Here is a 25,207-nt window from a genome sequence, read left to right on the forward strand (position 1 = left end):
ATCAGGAAACTCTACTATGAAAAGCAGAATAACAGAGGTGAAGAGCCCTGTTTGAATCTCTGTTTCTCTAAGTACTCTTTCTGTGCATTTGTTCTCATTACTATTGTGCAGGAAATTCAGAAGACATCATCTGGATGTTAACTGAGATCAGCAAAACTATATCTTCAACTTGTCCAGACCTAATTGTATTGTTGAGCACATAAAGAAGCTTGAAAATAAGGGTCCCTCTGTGTGTATGTGTGTGTGTGTGTGTATTATAAAACACAATGTTATCATACAGAAAGAAGAGATTATTCACTGTGATGTATATCCTAACAAGTTCTTAGAGTTATAGAAAATGTAGTCATTTGGATTTTATAATATAGGATACTATGATTGTACAATGTTGGATCTCCCAAGTCAATCAGAGTTTGACAGGTATAAATCCTATGAGTTAAGGTATAGCAGAATTAACCTATTTTGTCAGATTAAAAACATTATCACGCAGCATCCTGGATCCAAGGCACCTCTTAAAATAAATGAAACCTCAGCTTGTGTCACATTTCTTGCTGCTAGCATGTGAATGAGTTTCTTTTTTGTTGTTTTTTATTTTATTTTTTAACATCTTTATTGGAGTATAATTGCTTTACAATGGTGTGTTAGTTTCTGCTTTATAACGAAGTGAATCAGTTATACATATACATATATCCCCATATCTCTTCCCTCTTGCATCTCCCTCCCACCTTCCCTATCCCACCCCTCTACATGGTCACAAAGCACTGAGCTGATCTCCCTGTGCTATGCAGCTGCTTCCCACTAGCTATTTTACATTTGATAGTGTATATATGTCCATGCCACTCTCTCACTTTGTCACAGCTTACCCTTCCCCCTCCCTGTATCCTCAAGTCCATTCTCTAGTAGGTCTGTGTCTTTTTTCCCGTCTTGCCCATAGGTTCTTCATGACCTGTTTTTTTTTTTAGATTCCATATATATGTGTTAGCATACGGTATTTGTTTTTCTCTTTCTGACTTACTTTACTCTGTAGGACAGACTCTAAGTCCATCCACCTCACTACAAATAACTCAATTTCGTTTCTTTTTATGGCTGAGTAATATTCCATTGTATATATGTGCCACATTTTTATCCATTCATCTGTCGATGGACACTTAGGTTGCTTCCATGTCCTGGCTATTGTAAATAGTGCTGCAGTAAACATTGTGGTACATGACTCTTTCTGAATTATGGTTTTCTCAGGGTATATGCCCAGTAGTGGGATTGCTGGGTCATATGGTAGTTCTATTTTTAGTTTTTTAAGGAACCTCCATACTGTTCTCCATAGTGGCTGTATCAATTTACATTCCCACCAACAGTGCAAGAGGGCTCCCAAATGAGAGTTTCTTAGTTGCTGTCTCATCTCCCTCCTCAGTCAGGACTAGGAGGATCACAAGTTCAAATGTCATTCTAGATTCATGTTGGATTCAGCTGTTTATTGGCTGAAATTATTTGAGTGGTCAAAGCTTTCCCATTATTTCATAAAATCTAAGGGAGGACTGATCAGTCCAGTCAATACTAAACAATATTAGACTTCTTTTGTTTGTTTTTCCTTCCATATCAGCTTTGATGGTGTGATATTGGTGGGGTGGCAGTAGAGTGCAAGTTTGTAAAGGTTCCAGTTAGGCATGTCCTCTCAGCCTCCTAGTGTCTTTAATTGTATTGAGGAATTCAGACATAGGAGGGCCAAGGTGGGTCTTCTAAAGCATAAGTCCCCAGGTTGCCCTAGGCTGAGGACAATACGGCCTGTATGACCCTAATATAAAATTAGCACAGCCCTGGATTGCTTTGTCATCTTGAACAAGATCAATCATCCAGCCATGAAACTGAAAAACAGGCCCCAAAATATTCACTCACTAATTGCTTTATTATGTTTACCACCTGTTGCCAATATGCATTCATCTGATAGGCCCACTGATAGAAAAACCCGAAGTCAGGGCAAGAGTTCCTCAGCATAGATCACAACTGTACCTAACACGGTACCTATTCCTACTCTTTCCTCATCTCCCTTCATCTCCCACCATCTTAGATCCACACATCATGTATCTTAGGTAAATACCTTTGATTAGTTACTGATATCTTCACACACCAATTCTCATGATATTTTCCAGATATGCCTCTTAGAATATCTAAAGGAAAACCAGTCCTTAACTTCTTCATGCATTAAACTTGCTAAAAGCATAAGCAATTCATTGCACATTTGTATATGAAATTATTTAACCGTTCATTCTGGGAAAAGCATTAAAAAATTGAAACTGTAGAGTTTATTCACTCTGATTCTTTATTCTTTAAAAATTAATTATTCTGTGCATAGGTAGTAATTAACCTGATCTCATTCATTAACCTGTGCATGGGTAGTAATTAACCTGATCTCACTTGTAATTAACCTCAATCTCATTCTTATGTCCTGTCCTTTGGGAAATGAGATTATTTGTGAACCTCCATCTTTGAGAAATTGACTGCCATATTTTTCTCCTTTGCTGAGAGATAAGTTCCTCTTAAGATAGAAGTTGAAGAGATAAAAGTTTTTGCTTTGGGAAACTTGGAAATATGGAAGTCAGTTGAATGAAAGCAAGAATAAAGAAGTCAGAAGAACATTCATTGAACAAACACATATTTTTATTATGTTCCAGTTTCTCTTCTAAATACTGGTGACAGAGCAGTAAACAAATGAGACCAAAATACCAGCACTTACACTTAAGGGGGAGAAACTGATGATGAAAACACATGCACAGCAAGTTATTTAGAATTCAAAACAGATATAGGTAATGGAAGAAAACAAAGCAGGGACAGGGGACAGAGTGTGTAGTCAGGGAGGTATATTAGTGTTCTACTGATGCATAACAAATTATCAAAAACTTTGAAACTACATCCATCATCCAGGCACAGCTTAGGAAAGTCCTCTGCTCAGGATCTCACAAAGCTGCAATCAAGGAGGTGGCCAGGGCTGATGTCTCATCTGACACTTGGGGTCCTCTTCAAGCTCAGAATTCTCCCAGGTTGGCAGAATTCAGTTCCTTGCAGCTGGAGAACTCAGGGTAGGTTGCTTCTTCACAGTCAGCAGAATCAAATGACGATAGAGGAGTAAGATTAGCTTTTCTTTATTACCCTCTCCCTCCCAAATATTCCCCAGACCCAAGACATATCAGACCACCACCCTGGAAAGATGAAATTTTTTACTCAAGGATCAGGTATATCTCAAAAAGAATTACAATATGGAAAGAAAAATAAGCGCTTGTAACTTTATCTAGCTGTGATAGAAGTAGCTTACTGGCCTGTATTTTAGTTTCCTGCTTGTACCTCCATCTCCTCTTTATCTCTACCAATCCCTTTTTCCTGTTCTCCAGTCTAGTTTCTCACTTCTATCCTGTGCAAACTCCAACTTTCCCCACCCAAGAAGGTGGTCCTGACCCCTCCTTGAGCCTTTTTTTTTTTTCCTTTGTGGTACGCGGGCCTCTCAGTGTTGTGGCCTCTCCCGTTGCGGAGCACAGGCTCCAGGCGCGCAGGCTCAGCGGCCATGGCTCACGGGCCCAGCCGCTCCGCGGCATGTGGGATCTTCCCGGACCGGGGCACGAACCTGTGTCCCCTGCATCGGCAGGCAGACTCTCAACCACTGCGCCACCAGGGAAGCCCCTTGAGCCATTTTATATGTTATAACTTGAGTGCTTCATGTCAGGGTGAGATGCAAACGGAGGCTACTCAAAGGCTGTTGGTAGATGTATAAATTTCTATTCAATTTTCCCACAATAAATTGTTGTGGCTGATTTTCTCCGTTTCAGTTGAGAAGTAAGCAGACTTATCTAAGCCAGGAGTCAGCAAACCACTGTTCTTTAAAGGGCCAAACAGTAAACATTTTTGTCTGTACAGGCCATATGGTTTCTTCACTGTGTTCCAATAAATTTTATTTATTAAAATAGGTGACAGACGAGTATAGTTTACTGGCGCCTCATCAAAGCATTATTTTCTTCTCAGTAACATTGACTAATCTCATATTCTAATGTCCGCTTTCTCCTGTAGACATAACTTTGCTCTTATCCTTTGCCCCTACATACCAACCAAAAGACAAGCAAGAAACACATGAAATAGCAACATTATACCAAGGAGGACTTGATTATTTCATAGCTCTGGCTCTCACCCCAAAGCCTCTGCTTAGATTTGTTATATGGCACTGTTCCAGTTTATTCTGCCAAGCAGACAACAAATATTTGCCAAGTTCTTATGATGTGCCTATCACTATGGGGAACTTTGAGAAAGAAAAATGTGATATATGTCTCCTCAATGAGTTTATGAATTAATTGGTGAAGCACACACACAAATTAAATAACAGTACAAACTGTAATTCAAGAAGTATGATAAGGCAATATTGGATTAAATGTCCATATAGTGGCACAAAAAATAAATGCAAAGAGTTCAGAGGAAGGCTGTGTAGGTTGTCAATGAAGACTGAGGGAGAAAGGACTTTACCCTAGATATAAAGAATTAATAGAATTTAGGGACTTCCCTGGTGGTCCAGTGGTAAAGAATCCGCCTTCCAATGCAGGAGACACCAGTTCAATCCCTGGTCGGGGAATTAAGATCCCACATGCTGTGGGACAACTAAGCCCATGCGCCACAACTGCTAAGCCCGTGCCTCAACTAGACAGAAGCCCACACGCTGCAACAAAGAGCCTGTGCACTGCAACTAAGACACGACACAGCCAAAAATATAAATAAATAAACAAATAAATATTAAAAAAAGAATTAATAGAATCTAGATAAATAGCCTGTGGGGTTTTCCAATAAATTTGAGGGACCAGTAAGGTCACCACATAAGCAAAGAATGCATGTACATATTCAGACAACAGTAAGCAAACCCAACTGAAGAAAAGGGTTTGTGTGTGTAGCACAGCAGCATTTGTCACAATTCTTTTTTTTTTTGTGGTACGCGGGCCTCTCACTGTTACGGTCTCTCCCGTTGCGGAGCACAGGCTCCAGATGCGCAGGCTCAGCGGCCATGGCTCATGGGCCCAGCCGCTCTGCGGCCTGTGGGATCTTCCCGGACCGGGGCACGAACCCTTGTCCCCTGCATCGGCAGGCGGACTCTCAACCACTGCGCCCCCAGGGAAGCCCTGTCACAATTCTTTTGACTGCAAGGGACACATAACCTAACTCCAATGGGGGACTGATGAATTCTGTTAACTATAAACTCAGTGGTAGAAGTCGCTTCTTCAGACACGATTAGGACTACAGGCTGGTGTTATTATTTCAGGGCTCTCTGTCATTCTCCATCTCTCCACTTTGCTCCTCTCTGTGGTCTGACTTCAATCTGTAAATTCGCTATCTATGCCTGATGGCAAAAATGGCCACTGACATTACCATATTCATATACACTTAGCTTAGAAAGTCCATGGAAAGAAAGTACTTCTTTCTCACAGCACCTGAATGTCAATTCAGGGAAGAAGAAGAATTGGCTTAATATAGATCATGTACCCAAATGAACTAACTACTGTACCCAGAGGGATAAGGCTGTTATAATATCTTCTGCCCTCAGCACGTGCCCGCATCCTGTGATGTTTGTACACAGGAATTGGAGGGGGCTAATCCTCAAAAGTAAAAGAAATGCTATAAAATAGCAGATTACCTTATAAAAATTGATCTCAACCTTTTCCATGGGTTTATTAGAGCAAAATATTTGAGGTGTATACTACATCTAATACTATACATACCATCTATGAACTATAAAATTCAATCCTAGTATGACAATTTCTAGGAAGATGTCTGAAACTCTGAAAAGTCCCTTAAGATATTCAGCTATGTGGTCCTACAAGGTGGGTTCACGCTCTCCTCCTCTCTCCACAGCCCCAAATCACTATTATAGGGGAATAAAGCTGGGAAGACATTCAAATTCAGACAATGGATCTGAAAGTACAGTAAGTCCCCTACATACAAACGAGTTCCATTCCAAGAGCACGTTCGTAAGTCCAGTTTGTTTGTAAGTCCAACAAAGTTAGCCTAGGTACCCAACTAACACAATTGGCCATATAGTACTGTTAGTTATAGTACCCAACTAACACAATTGGGTATATACTGTCAGCTATAGTAATAGGTTTATAATACTTTTCACAAAAATAATACATAAAAAACAAACAAAAACAAAAAATAAAGAAAACATTGTTAATCTTACAGTACAGTACCTTGAAAAGTACGGTAGTACAGTACAACAGCTGGCATCCAGGGACTGGCATCGAGTGAACAGGCAAGAAGAGTTACTGGCTGGAGGAGAGAGAGGAAGTGGGAGATGGTAGAGCTGAAGGATCATTAGCAATAGGAGACAGAGGGCAAGCTGCCATTTCACTCACGCCTGACGCTGATGGCACAGATTCTGGCTCCTTGCTGGACTCAATTCTATCTACCTTCTTGAAAAACACAATCCAGTGATGTCTGGGTAATAGTTCTTTTTTTCTCGTCATAGATGACTCGGAAGAACCAGATTGTATTCTGAACGGCTGCTGCAAACTTCGTGTACCGTTCTACATTCGGGTCATCTTCCTCAAAAACTAACAGTGCCTCCTCAAATGAAGAAAATTCCCTTGCCATTTCCTGCATCGTGAATCTCTTTGGTTCTTCAGTTACTTCTTCTTCCTCTTGTCTCTCTTCATCCTTTCTCTGGGCCACAGCTTTTTTCTCATCACCACTGCTTTCACGCTTGCTTCTGGACATCCTGGGCTTGAAATAAAGATACTGCACTACTGTACTGTATACAGTATTGTACTGTGAAGTACACAAAAGCACAACCACTTGTAGATGATGCACACATGTGACAATATGTGCCAGACACGTGAACGAATTTACATAATTGGACATGGGAATGCACATTTGCATCTTTCGAAGTTCGGAACTTGAAGGTTTATATGTAGGGGACTTACTGTATAGATAAGAAGATCGGAGTTTGTTATATTTATACTTGATATTGCCAGTTACCTGGATACCATTATGGAAACTGACATGTATATTTCATTTTTTAAATCCTGTATTTGCTTTTAATTATCTACTTGCAAAATAATCTGAGTCTTGTTTGCTTGCTTATGTTCTTCTCATGGAGAAACTAAAAGTAGAATATCCAAATAACCTGAGCTTCTCTCCTCTCCCTCATCCACACACTCCCATACCGTTCACAGTTTATCTATCCCATCCCAATGACCCAAAACATTCTGGGGGGTGTCAGAAGACTGTGTGATTTTATTCCCCAGCTACCCCCATGGTTTTCTGTGTGGGTAAACAGAACAATCTAAGCTCACTGAGGAATACTGAAGGATGTGACTAATCATATGTGTAAGATTTGCTGTCAGGGACAACCGTAGGAGGTACTGATGAAGAATTATGAAAAACAGGATGTCAGAAAAAAATCTGATAAAGAATTATGAAAAAAACAATGTCAGAGTAAACATGATAAAGAATTATGAACTACAGGACGTCAGAGTAAACTCAATGTAACTGCTGACGCAAATTGAATACTAGCTGATTATTACTAAAAGTAGGATTATGTGTAAAAGCTATAGCTTTAATTCTTTATAAAAAGAGCTAAAAGTCCTCTACAGCTTTGTAACTGCTTTCTGGCTACCTGCAAGCATTTTGGTATTTGCTGTGCTGAATAATAAAATCAGCTAATTCCATATTTATAATTGAGGTATTCCCTCAGATATCAATTTTCTTCCCAAAAGACTACAACCATTTACTTAGACGTTCCAGAGGGTTTGGGGGAGTCACTCTAAGAAGGTAAAGGAAGGGCATTTAAGGAGAGTATATTGAGACAGTCTGAAGCACACAGTGGACCCAAGCCTCCACAGAATTCATTTAAACCTTTTGTGTCACTGAGATCACTTAAAAGCTAAACAAAAATTTCTTGTTCAGAAAGATGTAGCCAAAGTGTTTCCAAAATTAACCCAGACTGTGAAAGAAACCAAATTGCTAATTGTAGGGTACTGAATACTAAAATATCTATGAGTTTTCTTTAGCTTTTGTTAAAACCAAATAATCTAGTTTGTCCTTCTGAAATAAGTGGCTCCCACCACCAGCATGACGATTTACATCAACATAGAAAAAGGGTGAAATTAATACACCAAAGCATATATTTTTATCTGATTTCTGTGTCCCATTTTATTCTTTTTCAATTGCTGTTCTTTCACATTCTGTTTCTCTTAAAAATATATGTATGAAACTAAAATACACACAAAAAATTACACAGTACCAAATAAAAAGTTAAAGTGTCCCACCCAATCCCACAAACGCCAATCTCTTTACAAGGAGAAAATAATTTTTACAAATTCTGCTTTTAATTTTCTGGAAGTTATCACCACAATTCTAAATGATAAGCTTAATCTGTGGCTTGGAGAACTGTCTTTATGTTGATTACTCCAAATTTTTTAACTCTAATCATGACTTCTTGACTGAGGTATGGTCTCATAAAGCCAGCTTCCAGCTTGCATGTGTAACAAACTTAACACTTAAAAAATAGAATTCTAGATTCCACTCTATTTCCTACCCTAAACTAAGTCATAAAAAATTCAACACCCATTTATGACCCTCCAGAAAGTAGGCATACAGGGAAATTACCTCAACATAATAAGGCCATATATGACAAACCCACAGCCAACATCGTTCTCAATGGTGAAAAACTGAAACCATTTCCACTAAGATCAGGAACAAGACAAGGTTGCCGACTCTCACCACTATTATTCAACATAGATTTGGAAATTTTAGCCACAGCAATCAGAGAAGAAAAAGAAATAAAAGGAATCCAAATTGGGAAAGAAGAGGTAAAGCTGTCACTGTTTGCAGATGACATGATATTATACATAGAGAATCCTAAAGATGCTACCAGAAAACTACTAGAACTAATCAAAGAATTTGGTAGGGTAGCAGAGTACTAAATTACTGCAGAGAAATCTCTTGCATTCCTATACACTAATGGTGAAAAATCTAAAAGAGAAATTAAGGAAATACTCCCATTTACCACTGCAAAAAAAAGAATAAAATATTAGGAATAAACCTACATAAGGAGACAAAAGACCTGTAGGCAGAAAACTATAAGACACTGATGAAAGAGATTAAAAACAATACAAACAGATGGAGAGATATACCATGTTTTTGGATTGGAAGAATCAACATTGTGAAAATGACTATACTACCCAAAGCAATCTACAGATTCATTGCAATCCCTATCAAACAACCAATGGCATTTTTTACAGAACTAGAACAAAAAATTCACAATTTGTATGGAAACACAAAAGACACCAAATAGCCAAAGCAACCTTGAGAAAGTAAAACAGAGCTGGAGGAATCACGCTCCTGGACTTCACACTATACAACAAAGCTACAGTAATCAAGACAGTATGGTACTGGCACAAAAACAGAAATATACATCAATGGAACAGGATAGAAAGTCCAGAGATAAACCCACACACATATGGTCACCTTATTTTTGATAAAGGAGGCAAAAATACACAATGGAGAAAAGACAGCCTCTTCAATAAGTGGCGCTGGGAAAACTGGACAGCTACATGTAATGGATGAAATTGGAACACTCCCTAACACCATACACAAAAATAAAATCAAAATGGATTAAAGACCTAAATGTAAGGCCAGACACTATCAAACTCTTAGAGGAAAACAAAGGCAGAACACTCTATGACATAAATCACAGCATGATCCTTTTTTGACCCACCTCCTAGAGAAATGGAAATAAAAAGAAAAATAAACAAATGGGACCTAATGAAACTTCAAAGCTTTTGCACAGCAAAGGAAACCATAAACAAGACAAAAAGAGAGAAAATGAGAGAAAATATTTGCAAATGAAGCAACAGACAAAGGATTAATCTCCAAAATTTACAAGCAGCTCATGCAGCTCAATATCAAAAAAACAAACAACCCAATCCAAAACTGGGCAGAAGACCTAAATAGACATTTCTCCAAAGAAAATATACAGATTTCCAACAAACACATGAAAGAATGCTCAACATCACTAATCATTAGAGAAATGCAAATCAAAACTACAATGAGGTATCACCTCACACCAGTCAGAATGGCCATAATAAAAAAATCTACAAACAATAAATGCTGGAGAGGGTGTGGAGAAAAGAGAACCCTCTTGCACTCTTGGTGGGAATGTAAATTGATACAACCACTATGGAGAACAGTATGGAAGTTCTTAAAAAACTAAAAATAGAACTACCATACGACCCAGAAATCTCACTACTGGGCATATACCCAGAGAAAACCATAATTCAAAAAGAGTCATGTACCACAATGTTCACTGCAGCTCTATTTACAATAGTCAAGACATGGAAGCAACCTAAGTGTCCATCAATAGATAAATGGATAAAGAAGATGTGGCACATATATACAATGGAAGATTACTCAGCCATAAAAAGAAATGAAATTGAGTTTTTTGTACTGAGGTGTATGGACCTAGATTCTGTCCTACAGAGTGAAGTAAGTCAGAAAGAGAAAAACAAATAGCACATGGTAACACATATACATGGAAACTAAAGAAAAAAATGGTTATGAAGAACCTATGGGCAGGACAGGAATAAAGACACAGACGTAGAGAATGGACTTGAGGACACAGGGAGGGAGAAGGGTAAGCTGGGACGAAGTGAGAGAGCACCATGGACTTATATATACTACCAAATGTAAAATAGATAGCTAGTGGGAAGCAGCCACATAGCACAGGGAGATCAGCTCAATGCTTTGTGACCACCTAGGGGGATGGGATAGGGAGGGTGGGAAGGAGACGCAAGAGGGAGGAATGGGGATATATGTATATGTATAGCTGATTCACTTTGTCATAAAGCAGAAGCTAATACCATTGTAAAGCAATTATACTCCAATAAATATGTTAAAATAAATAAATAAATAAATAAATAAAAATAAACTAAGTCATACCACTTAGTCTCCCCAACTTCTGTAAATGGCACTGTGATCTACTTGGGTGTTCATATTAAAAACCATCCCTAATTCTTCCTTTTTCTTCTTCCTCTCTATTCTGCCCACTGGTGTAGGTGAGGTGTTAATGTCCCCCACTATTATTGTGTTACTGTTGATTTCCTTTTTTTCCTTCTTTTATACCTGTTAGCAGTTGCATTATGTATTGAGGTGCTCATATGCTGGGTGCATAAATATTTACAAATGTTATATCTTCTTCTTGGATTGATCCCTTGATCATTATGTAGTGTCCTTCCTTGTCTCTTGTAACATTCTTTATTTTAAAGTCTATTTTATCTAATATGAGTATTGCTACTCCAGTTTTCTTTTGATTTCCATTTGCATGGAATATCTTTTTCCATCACCTCACTTTCAGTCTGTATGTGTCACTAGGTCTGAAGTGGGTCTCTTGTAGACAGCATATATATGGGTCTTGTTTCTGTATCCATTCAGCCAGTCTATGTCTTTTGGTTGTAGCATTTCATCCATTTACATTTAAGGTAATTATCAATATGTATGTTCCTATTACCATTTTCTTAATTGTTTTGGGTTTGTTTTTGTAGATCTTTTCCTTCTCTTGCACTTCCTGCCGAGAGAAGTTGCTTTAGCATTTGTTGTAAAGCTGGTTTGGTGGTGCTGAATTCTCTTAGTCTTTCCTTTCTGTAAAGGTTTTAATTTCTCCGTCAAATCTGAATGAGATCCTTGCTGGGTAGAGTAATCTCGGTTGTAGTTTTTTCCATTTTATCACTTTAAATATATCATGCCACCTCCTTCAGGCTTGTAGAGTTTGTGCTGAGAAATTAGCTGTTAACCTTATGGAGGTTCTCTTGTTTATTATTTGCCATTTTTCCCTTGTTGCTTTCAATAATTTTTCTTTGTCTTTAATTTTTGTCAATTTGATTACTATGTGTCTTGGCCTCTTTCTCCTTGGGTTTATCCTGCCTGGGACTCTCTGTGCTTCCTGGACATGGGTGGCTATTTCCTTTCCCATGTTATGGAATTTTTGACTATAATCTCTTCAAATATTTTCTCAGGTCCTTTCTCTCTCTCTTCTCCTTCTGGGACCCATATAATGCGAATGTTGTTGTGTTTAATGTTATCCCAGAAGTCTCTTAGGCTATCTTCATTTCTTTTCTTTTTTTTTTTTTTTTTTTTTTTTTGTTGTTGTTTATTCTGTTCTGTGGCAGTGAATTCCACCATTCTGTCTTCCAGGTCACTTATCCATTCCTCTGCCTCAGTTATTCTGCTATTGATTCCTTCCAGTGTAGTTTTCATTTCAGTTATTGTATTGTTCATCTCTGTTTGTTTGTTCTTTAATTCTTCTAGGACTTTGTTAAACATTTCTTGCTTCTTCTTGATCTTTGTCTCCATTCTTTTTCTGAGGTCCTGGATCATCTTCACATCATTATTCTGAATTCTTTTTCTGGAAGGTTGCCTATCTCCACTTCATTTATTTGTTTTTCTGGGATTTTATCTTGTTCCTTCATCTGGTACATAGTCCTCTGTCTTTTCATTTTGTTTATCTTTCTGTGAATGTGGTTTTCCTTCCACAGGCTGCAGAATTCTAGTCCTTCTTGCTTCTGCTGTCTTCCCTCTGGTGGATGAGGCTATCTAAGACACTTGTGCAAGCTTCCTGATGGGAGGGACTGGTGGTGGGGGTAGAGCTGGGTGTTGCTCTGGTGGGAAGAGCTCAGTAAAACTTTAATTCCCTTGTCTGATGATGGGCGGGGCTGGGTTCTCTCCCTGTTGGTTCTTTGGCCTGAGGCACTGGAGCCTACCCAGCTCTTTGGTGGGGCTAATGGCTGACTCCGGCAGGGCTCACACCAAGTAGTACTTCCAAGAACTTCTGCTGCCAGTGCCCTTGTCCCCACGGTGAGCCACATCCACCCCCCACCTCTGCAGGAGATCCTCCAGCACTAGCAGGTAGGTCTGGTTCAGTCTTCCATGGGGTCACTGCTCCTTCCCCCAGGTCCTGATGTGCAAACTACTTTGTGTGTGCCCTCCAGGAGTGGAGTGTCTGTTTCCCCCAGTCCTGTCGAAGTCCTGTAATCAAATCCCGTTAGCCTTCAAAGTCTGATTCTCTAGGAATTCCTCCTCCCATTGCCAGACCCCCAGGTTGGGAAGCCTGATGTGGGGCTCAGAACCTTCACTCCAGTGGGTGGACTTCTGTGGTATGAGTGTTCTCCAGTTTGTGAGTCACCCACCCAGCAGTTATGGGATATGATTTTATTGTGATTGCATCCCTCCTACTGTCTCATTGCAGCTTCTCCTTTGTCTTTGGATGTGGGGTATCTTTTTTGGTGAGTTCCAGTGTCTTCCTCTCAATGCTTGCTCAGCAGTTAGTTGTGATTCCAGTGCTCTTGCAAGAGGGTGTGAACGCACGTCCTTCTACTCCACCATCTTGAACCAATCTCCTCTATATACTTAATAATTTTTTAACTATAATACATGCTTTTTGAAAATGCAAAGAACATAGAAATCAATAGAAAATAGTGACAATGTGCATATTCTTTTTATAGAGTTTTAATTATTTACTAGAAATAATATTTCATTATATATATTGTTCCATGACATTTTTCTTCTTGAGGTATTATGGCCATCCTTCCATCTCTCTGTATATATATGTATTTTATTTTCTGTAATTGATGATTAACATTCCATTTGTGTTTGAAACAACATTTATTTAACCCAACTGAAAGACCATTGAGATCATTTCCTATAATTTGCCATAACATTAGTAAAATAAATACCGAGTATGTTATATTTGTAAAGGTACATAAGTTTTTCTGTAGGATAACAATTCTCTAGTCAAAATATAAATGCATTATACATGTTAAAAGATATAGTAGAAACTCTCCCAGCTAAAATTCTGTTTCGTGCTATGCAAAAAAATATAATGAACTCTAACTATATAATTTTAAAATTTCTAGTAGCCACATCAAAAAATTAAAAGAAACAGATAAAAGGGACTTCCCTGGTGGTCCAGTGGTTAAGAATCCACCTTCTAATGCAGAGGACATGGGTTCAATCCCTGGTCAGGGAGCTAAGATCCCACATGCCACGGGGCAACTAAGTCCACATGCCACAACTAGAGAGAAGGCTGCATGCAACAGCTAGAGAGCCCATATGCCACAGCTACTGAGCTCTCATGCTCTAGAGCCTGCACGCCACAACTAGAGAGAAGCCCACGCACTGCAATGAAGAGCCCACACACTGCAACGAAAGATACCACATGTCCCAATGAAGATCCCACATGCCACAACTAAGACCCAATGCAGCCAAATAAATTAATAAAAAAAGAAACACATAAAATTAATTTTCAGCATGTTTTATTGAACCCATTGTGCCCCAAATATTATCATTTCAGCATGTAACCAACATAAAAATTATTAATGAGGTATTTTTATATTTATCCTTTTATCATACTAAACCTTCAAAGTTTAGTATGTATTTTACACTTATTGTATTTTACACTTATATGTATTTTACACTTATATGTATTTTACATACACTTATATGTATTTTACACTTATTTTACATCTTAGTTCAGATGCTAATTTTTTTATACAATTTTTTTTTTTTTTTTGTATGCGGGCCTCTCATTGTTGTGGCCTCTCCCGTTGCGGAGCACAGGCTCCGGACGCGCAGGCCCAGCGGCCATGGCTCACGGGCCTAGCTGCTCCGCGGCATGTGGGATCCTCCCGGACCGGGGCACGAACCCGTGTCCACTGCATCGGCAGGTGGACTCCCAACCACTGTGCCACCAGGGAAGCCCCCTTTTTATACAATTTTTAAAGGTCACACTCCATTTACAATTATTACAAAATATTGGCTATACCATGTTGTACAATACATCCCTGTAGCCTATCTTACATCCAATAGTTTGTACCTCTCACTCCTCCACCTCTACATTGCCCCTCCTTCCCCTCTCCTTACTGGTAACCACTAGTTTGTTCTCTATAACTGTGAATCTGCTTCTTTTTTGTTATATTCACTAGTTTGTTGTACTTTTTAGATTCCACACATAAGTGATCTCTGTCTGACTTATTTCACTTAGCATAATACCCTCCAAGTCCATCCATCTTGCTGCAAATGGCAAATTTCCATTCTTTTTCATGGCTAAGTAGTATTCCATTGTCTATATATATAACATATCTTCTTTATCCATTCATCTGTTGTTGGACACTTAGGTTGCTTCCATATCTTGGCAATTGTAAACAATGCTGCTATGAACATTGGGCTGTGTGTATCTTTTTGAATTAGTGTTTTGGGGTTTTTTTGGATATATACCCAGGAGTAGAATTGCTGGGTCAAATGGTAGTTCTATTTTTATTTTTTTGAGAAGCCTCCATACTGTTTTCCACAGTGGCTGTACCAATTTATATTCACATCAACAGTGTATGAGGGCTCTCTTTGCTCCACATCCTTGCTGCCATTTGTTATTTGTGTTCTTTTTGATGATAGCCATTCTGACAGTTGTGAGGTGATATCTCATTGTGTTTTTGACTTGCATTTTCCTGATGATTAGCAAGGTTGAGCATCATTCTTTTGCCTGTTGGCCATCTGCATTTCCTCTTTGTAAAAATGTCTATTCAGTTTTTTTGCCCATTTTTTAATTGGGTTGTTTGTTTATTTGATGTTGAGTTGTATGAGCTGTTTATATATGTTGGATATTAATCCCTTATTGGTCATATCATTTGCAAATGACAATCCACAACCTACAGGATGCAGCAAAAGCATTTCTAAGAGGGAAATTTATAGCAATACAAGCTTACCTCAGGAAACGAAAATCTCAAATAAACAATCTAACATTATACCTAAAGGAACTAGAGAAAGAAGAACAAACAAAACTCAAAGTTAGTAGAAGGAAAGAAATAATAAAGATCAGAGTAGAAATAAATAAAATAGAGACTAAAAAAAATAGAAAAGATCAATGAAACTAAAAGCTGGTTCTTTGAGAAGATAAGCAAGATTAATACATCATTAGCCAGACTCATCAAAAAATGGGAGAGGGCCCAAATCAATAAAATCAGAAATGAAAAAGGAGAAGTTACAACTGATACCACAGAAATACAAAGGATTATAAGATACTACTACAAACAAGTATAAGCCAATAAAATGGACAACCTAGAAGAAATAGACAAATTCTTGGAAAGATACAATCTCCGAAGACTGAACCAGGAAGAAATAGAAAATATGAACAGACCAATTACCAGGAATGAGTTTGAATCAGTACTTTAAAAACTCCCAACAAACAAAAGTATGGGACCAGATCACTTCAAAGGTTAATTCTACCAAACATTTAGAGAAGAGTTAACACCTATTCTTCTGAAACTATTCCAGAAAACTGCAGAGAAAGGAACACTTCTGAACTCATTTGTAAGGCCAACATCAACCAGATATCAAAACCAGACAAGGATACCACACACACAAAACAAAAATTACAGGCAATATCACTGATGAAAATAGATGCAAAAATCCTCAACAAAACATTAGCAAATCCAACAATACATTAAAAGGATCATATATCATGATCAAGTGGAGATCACAGGATGCAAGGATTTTTCAATAATCACAAATCAATCAAAGTGATAAACCACATTAACAAATTGAAGAATAATATCTCAATAGATGCAGAAAAAGCTTTTGATAAAATTCAACATCCATTTACAAGTAAAAAAAACTCTCCAAAAAGTGAGAATAGAGGGAACATTCTTCAACATAATAAAGGCCATATATGATAAACCCACAGCTAACATCATACTCAATGGGGACAAGCTGAATGCATTTTCTCTAAGATCAGGAAGAAGACAAGGATGCCCACTCTTCCCACTTTTATTCAACGTAGTTTTGGAAGTCCTAGCCACAGCAATCAAAGAAAAACAAATAAAAGGAATTCAAATTGAAAAGGAAGAAGTAAAACTGTCACTGTTGGCAGATGACATGATACTACAGATAGAAAATCCTAGACGCTACTAGAAAACTACTAGAGCTCATCAGTGAATTTGGTAAATTGCAGGATACAAAATCAACATGCAGAAATCTGTTGCATTTCTATACACTAACAACAAAGTATCAGAAAGATAAATTAAGAAATCAATCCCATTTACCACCATATCAAAAAGAATAAAATACCTAGGAATAAACTTACCTAAGGAGGCAAAAGACCTGTACACCAAAAACTATAAGACACAGATAAAAGAAATTGAAGATGACACAAACAGATAGAAAGATAAACCATATTCCTGGATTGGAAGAATCAATACTGTCAAAATGACTGTTCTACCCAAGGCAATCTACAGATTCAATGCAATCCCTATCAAAATACCAATGGCATTTTTTACAGAACTAGAACAAGTCATTTTAAAATTTGTATGGAAACTCAAAAGACCCTGAATAGACATTAAATTTTTGTTGAAAATACTTGATCTATATTTAAAGTTCATATATTTGTAGTTGTAAAAGTAGATTCAAATACCCAACTTGTTCCAAATATACTTAAAAGTTTTTCAGTGATTGAATCATGTATTACTTTTTTTTTTTTTTTTTTTTTTTTTGCGGTACGCGGGCCTCTCACTGTTGTGGCCTCTCCCGTTGCGGAGCACAGGCTCCGGACGCGCAGGCTCAGCAGCCATGGCTCACGGGCCCAGCCGCTCCGCGGCATGTGGGATCTTCCCGGACCGGGCACGAACCCGTGTCCCCTGCATCGGCAGGCGGACTCTCAACCACTGCGCCACCAGGGAAGCCCATGTATTACTTTTTGAATATAACTTTATATTTATTTATATTAAATTACATAAGAAATTCAGTTCCTTTCTTACACTAACCTCATTTCAAATGCTCTAAAGCCACAGGTGGCTAATGGCTAAGGCTTTGGACAGCATAGATATAAATTAATGAGATTAACCAAAGCTTTCTATTTTCTCTATTCACCATACTGACTGACAAGAAGTTGAATATAGCTAAAAAGCTACCTTTTGTTAGCAGTAGCAGCATTTTTTCCACCAGTTGAGTCTTATATTTACAAAGATGAAGTTGTATTGTTACAAAATCTGTTTGATCTCTTTGTTTTTATTATTGTAATTGTTCAATTCAATCAACATTACAAAATAACAATGAAAAATAAACATGAAAATGTTCATTGTTTTGGAAAATTTTATAAAGGAAAATCACTTTTAAAAAACCTATTGATTTACAGGTGAGCAAGGTGACTGTAAATGTTTGGAAAAATACTATAAAATTATGGAAGAATTCTGTACTCCTTTGCCTGGTAAATTTCTTTAAATTCTTGCTACACCTTAAAACAACAGAAAGTGGAAGTAATAGACATCTATTTTTGTCATCTATTAAGATAATCATACAATTTTCCCCTGTTTAACTGTTAACCTAGTTAATTGCATTGAGGATTTTACTAATATTTTACTTTTATTTCTTTATGTTATTCGTTAATGGACTTCTGAGTTTAATTCGCTAATATTTTACCAGTATTTTTGCACTTATTTATATTTTTATTTTTTTGTGTCACACATGCTTGGTTTTTAGCATCTGATGCCTGTCCTGACACCATTTGCAGACTTTTAAGAATTGCATGGCCTAAGGCCCCATGCCAGGTGGAAGTATGGTGACAAACTGTGTTCTAGGGTGGCTGCTTCCATTTCCCTCAGGCATATATGGCACAGCTATTTTCAGTCTCTAGTGGACATAAATAAATTAGAATAAACTACTTCTCTTTTTTTTTGGTGAATAGGAAGATCCTAAATTGCTTTCTTCATGTCTCCCAGTATGAACTAGAGATAAAAGACACATTTCCAGGGACTTCCCTGGTGGTGCAATGGTTAAGAATCTGCCTGCCAATGCAGGGGACATGGGTTTGATCCCTGGTCCGGGAAGATCCCACATGCCGTGGAGCAACCAAGCCCATGTGCCACAACTACTGAGGCTGTGTGCCACAACTACTGAAGCCCACATGCCTAGAGACCATGCTCTGCAACAAGAGAAGCCACTGTAATAAGAAGCCCATGCACTGCAACAATTAGTAGCCCCCACTTGCCGCAACTAGAGAGAGCCCGCGAGCAAAAATGAAGACCCAATAAGCCAAAAATAAACTAATTAATTAATTTTAACAAAAAAGACAACTTTCCTCCTGGCCTTTCTACTGCTTGGAATGTAGAGCAAAAGAATAGTATCATTTCAAACACTGTCTAAACATTGCTGCTTAATAAATTTCCTGCTTTGATTTCTTATTGGTCTTTTTAGCAGTTAGAATACTTTTGGCTGCAAGTAACAGATTATCTGACTAACATTCCTGAAATATAAAGACCTTTATTTCAGTGAAGAAGGTTGAATAAAAAAGAAAAGTTTTGAGTGTCACTATTTAGTAACCAGAGCCAACTGTAAAGTTCTTCCATTGTTATCCTTTTCAAATATAACAGCCATTACAACAAAATATTAAAATAATATGACTTTACAACCTGACCATTAAATTTTTGTATCATAAAATGTTTAAAAAAGAATTTCAAAAAAAGTTGCATGTTCAAATTTTCTTAAAATGTGTTGTGTTAATAACATTTTAACATATTAGTGAAAGTTTCTGTATCACTAACAAACAAAATAAAAATATTGTTTATATAAAAATATAAAAAGAAGTCCCTAGGTAGGTGATTACAAAGTTGGTTTGTGGCTTGATTATGCCAAGAAGGATCCAGAACTTTTTAGTTTTCTACTCTGCTACCCTTGATGCTTCAACTATGTCTCTTCTTACGGATGCAAGATGGCTATTGATGTTCTAAGCATCATGCAAACCTATAACAGCATACCAGTGAGAAAAGATAAAGATGGGGGGAAACAGAGCTTTCCTCCTAGATCTCTCTCCTTTCAGCAGTGAGGATTATCTTTTGCAGAACCCCTAACATATTTCTATTTGTATCTCATTACTCAGAACTGGGTTATAGGCCACCTCTGGCTGCAAGAAAGGTGAAGAAAGTATCTCTTTTTCAGTCTCTATAGCTGGAGGTGGGCAATGGAAAAGGGGATTGGGAATGGCTAATAGATTGTAAACTAACACTTCCCTGGCTCACTGCTCTATTTTTACTTTAGTTGATTAATGTATTTGCTTTTTTCCATCTTTCCTTTGTGCTCCCCAAGATGATATCAGTTCTTCCTTAAAGGGACTTAATATTTCTATCCAAACACACTTTTAATGTTTTCCCTGATTCATTGAGTGCATCCTAGCCATTCCCTTTCCCTTTTAACTTCCTTGGCTTTGTTTTGTGCCATCCCTTTGAGGACAAGTCAGTCTCTGTTTCTAATATAAATAATAGGTGGTCACCACATTCCAAATGGTTTATCACACTTGAGATGTTTTCAGTCACTTGTTTCAAAACAGACTCTCATGAGATCAGACTCTCCATTCTCCTATTATTTCCAAAAACACACTTTAGTCCTATGTTTCCATGGCATACTTTTCCCTCTGGCAATATCAGTTTAGTCATATTCCTTCCGAACATTAGCCTGCCAGAGTAGAAAGAGTCAAGAACTGAATCTTCTTCCCAGCCTCTGCCTAGTAGAATTGACATTTGGAGAGTGTCATATTAGCACACTTGTGCTTAGATAAGAGATTCAGATAAATATGACTGTATCTAATAAATTGGGAGCATCATCAACCTGAAGGTATGGGTTGATTTGAGTATGAAGAAGGCAAAGGCTACTTCATTACAAAATCACTCTCAAAATGAACAATCGTAACATCACCTGTATGTCTCAAGGACCAGCTCTTCTCTGAATTAAGTTCAATGTAGAATACAATTTTTTTAAGGAAAAGTAATAAAACGTGCCAGTTTGAAGTCTGTACACACAAAATTAATCTCAACAGTATTTTCAACAATTGTTTAGAACTCAGACCAACAAAAGATTTTTTTCAGAGAGGAATATTTATTGATGATAGTATCACATTGTTTAGTGTTGCTATGTATAGTGATGATAATAAAAATAAGACCACTTTTAGTTGGTTTTATTCCCATTTCTAAATCCTCTACAGATAATACTCCCCCACCCCTTATTTTCTGTACCTGGAGCACATCATGTCTACTGCCCCATCCTTGGTATGTCACTGGGGAAAACTAAGATTTTTGTATGTTCACACTGTGCCAAGAATTATCTCAATGCTTTTTATATGACATATCAGAGGAGATATTTTTATTCCTGATTTATTGATGAAGGAACTAAAGCTGAGAAAAGTTAAAGTTAGTGAGGTGATCAGAAAAATACAGAATTAAACTCAGATCCTTCAGGTTCCCAACCCATGCTCTCTGATGAATACCAACTAGCTTGTAGGGAGTTATAAGGTGGATTCTAGTCCAAAACCTCATTTTCTTCATCTGAAAAAGGGCAGGCTTAGGTGAACTGATAACTAAGATCCATTTTAGCTAAAACATTGAACTTTCTTTTTTGGGTGCTCTTTATGTGCCAGGCATTGAGCTAAAGCATTTTACATGTTATTTGTTTAACAACAGCAAAACCTAGTGAAGTAGGGGAGAAAACAGATGCAGAGAGGTTAAATAACACGCTGAAGGAACTCTAGAGTTCCAGTAAAATTGTGGAGCTGGGATTTTAATTCAGACCTATTTGAACCTAAAATGCCTATGTGATTTAAAGAAATTGTTCTCAGTTAGAGATATATGTCAGAATATGCAGAATGAAAGGATGGGAATTTTTTTAAAGCATATTCAACAATATAAAATTATTTTATATTCACATTTCACAAATATACTTTTTTTATAGGACAAGTTACTGAAAATGATTCTCAAATATTATACCCACAGATAAGGAGAATGTCAGTATATGTAGGGTCAGAAGCTGCAGGAAGTAATAAGTTTAGTTCTCTCCAGAATATTAAAAATCACAGTGAACAAATCAAAAGTCCTAGAACCAAGCATGGAGAAGTGAGGGTACAGAAGCAGGGTGAGGGTGACGTGGGGAAGTCTCCTCATTAAGTCTCCTTAACAAAGAAACCACACTTGCCTCAGCCAAGTAAGTCAAATCTCTGTCTTTCTGAAGACAGTGGCAGTCTTGATATTTTTGTCTTCCTTGTAATTCCATCTAGTTATCCTATAATATGATTAGGCTACAGTGGTTAAAAAAAAAAAGCTATATAGTCTTTTTTCATGGAGCATATGGTCTTGGAGGGAAGCTTACAGACAAATCTTAGATTCTTGCCTTATTTCTGCAGTTGAGTAGGAAGTCATTAGCTAGCATTGAATTCATGGAGAATTCCCTTGCTGATGTGCGGTACTGGCCAGAAGCCACGTCAGCTTTCTTCACCTCTGGGAAAAGGCTGGCAAAGAGTGAGGTGCCAAAGCCAAACCTCACCTACTTCACATTTTGCCAGGGTACAGCCCTGTTTGCTCCCAACTCAGCACAAGCTTATAAAACCTATTTCTGTCCTGTGGCACTTGAGCATATGCAGCTTATTGGGAATTTTTCTGGACTAGTTGGACAAATAAAGGTGAGAATGGAGAGGAAAGGACAGATTCAAGGATCATTATGAAGGAAAAATTGAGAGTGTATGGGGACTGACTGGGTGGATGCCAAGGAAGAAAAAGGACTTAACACAAGATCCAAATTTTTTAGCCTGAGTAGTTTGGGAATGGTTATTATTACTTGAAGGAAATATCAGCCAACAAGACAATTTGAGGAGAAGTACTTTAGAAGAACTGATAAGGACACCTACGAGGAAACATGAAAATATATGTTCAACTTCACCAAATTAGGGTAAAAAGTGGCATTCGTCCTCCTTTTAATATTTGAATCAAATAACTACAGTCTTCTCTCCCCTCACAATCTTGAATCCATAATAAACCATTCAGTCTCAGGTGTGACTCTAGATACTTATGGAGAAAAAGTGGAAAATTTAGTCAATTCCCTATAGGGTTTCTGTTCTTTGCTTCTCCTACCTAACATTACTGAGCACTGCTTTATTACAGGCACCATTGTGAGCCTTTCACGTGCATTAATGTATCTAATCTTCACAACAAACCTATGAGAAGGAGTTATCATCATACCAATTTTGCTTATGAAGACACCAAAGTCCAGAGTCATAAATTACACACAACTCACCTAGATTTAGAGACCTTTTCCTTCTTTGTCTCTGGCACCCTGATGCCTCTGTCCTTATGGACAGCTCCAGCATCTGGTGATGATGCTGGGAACAAGCAGTGAAGCAACCCACTGCAACCCTTTTTCTCTGCTGGAAGTCCAGTGGTGACATAAGGCATGCCTGACCCCCGACACAACATTATAGAAACCCAACACAGTCCTGGTTTGCTTTCCAAACTCATAATGACTGGGGCATTCATTGCCACCAAAGTCGAGGGGCTCAGATCATAGAGGAGTCCCAACTCACTGAACACAGTGCCTAATAAAAGATTCCCCTCTCCACTCTCACTGGAAAAACACAAATTTCTCAGAGTATCTCTCTGCATCAAGCCTGGGCATCCAATGTTACAGCTCTTCAGTAACATGGATCTTTCAGACACACAGACACATGTACACACACACACACACACACACACACACACGCACACACTCTCAGACATTTTACTCAAGAAGCATCTGTAGAGCCAGGGTTTCCAGCTTTCTCCCAGGACAGACTAGTCCCTGGAGTTATGCCCAGACCACCTGTTAAAGACAGAGCCATGAATTCCTTTTGAAGACCCTGGTGTCTAATTCTTGCCAGTTTCTCTATGTTAGAGTTCCTGAACCCATCAGAGTTTCTAATTATGTTGAACTTCAAGGAAAAAGCAATCCAATGTCTCTACACCTTTCCTCCTGAGGCCTATTTGACTCCTATGTAAATTTACTAACTTTTCTGAATTTCTCCCCAACTTATTTTGAGCTTAGCATATTAAGTCATTTGAGAAAAATGATATTTGTTGCTTCCTGAAAGTGCTTAATTGTTTCACATCCACATATGTAAAAGAAAGAATTTAAGTGATCCTTCCCAAAACAAAGAATGTATACCCATAGGTGAAAGAAGCCATTGGCAAATTTGACATGGTCATATCTTTAATTAACAAATTTTAAAATTTTCCCTTATTGTACACATCCTACCTAGGAATGGAACTTAAATTAGAGGTGAGAATATGTCAGAAAGTTTATTAGGACATCCTTCCTTAGAGTTAACTCAAATCCATGAATAATATAGTTTCTTATTATAATGAATATCAGCTATAATCTTCTAATAATAATTTGATAAATAATTATTTAATACCTATATGAGTCAGGCACATGAGCCAAATGGTGGGAGTATGAAGATGAAGACATTATTCCAGCCATCAAAAATCATTTTATCACACCCCTTAAAATGGCTATTATTTTAAAAAGAAGAAGAAAACAAGTGCTGCAAGAATGTGAGAAAATTGAATCCTTGTACATTGCTGGTAGAAATGTGTAATGGTGTAACCACTGGTGGAAAATGGTATGGTAGAGTTCCTCAAAAAATTAAAAATGACTTACCAGCAATTTCACTCCTGGGTATATACCCAAGCAAATTGAAACAGAGACTTAAACAGATATTTACATACCTATGTTCATAGCAGCATTATTTACAATAGCCAAAGGTGGAAGGGACCCAAGTGTTCATCAACAGATGAACAGATAAACAAAGTGTGGTTTATACATACAATGGAATATTATTCCACCTTAGAAAAAGCAAGGTAATTGACATGTGACAACATGGATGAAACTTAAAGACATTATGCTAAGTGAAATAAGTCAGTCACAAAAGGACAAATATTATATGATCCCACCTATAAAAATTGCCTAAGACTAGTCAAATTTATAGAGATAAAAAGCAGAATGATGGTAGTCAGGGACTGCTGCGAGGGAGGAATGAGGAGTTACGGTTCAGTTGGCATGGAGTTTCAGTTTAGGAAGATGAAAGAGTTCTGGAGAGAGATGGTAGTGATGGTAGCACAATAATGTGAATCTACTTAATGCCACTGAAATGCAACTTAAAAATGGTCAAAATGGTGAATTTTCTGTTATGTATATTTTACCACAACTTTAAAAATTTTAGTTTTAAAGAAAGAAACATTTAGTCTGTTGTGGGAGGAAGAATGATAAGCAAGCAATTAAATATAGTAGTCTCTTTATTTAAAGTCAGAAAATAAAGAAGGTGTTACCATTTTGAAATGTTAACTGTTGAGCATCATTCAGC

This window comes from Leucopleurus acutus (genome assembly GCF_964270905.1).
Source record: "Leucopleurus acutus genome assembly, chromosome: 3".
NCBI lineage: Eukaryota > Metazoa > Chordata > Mammalia > Artiodactyla > Delphinidae > Leucopleurus > Leucopleurus acutus.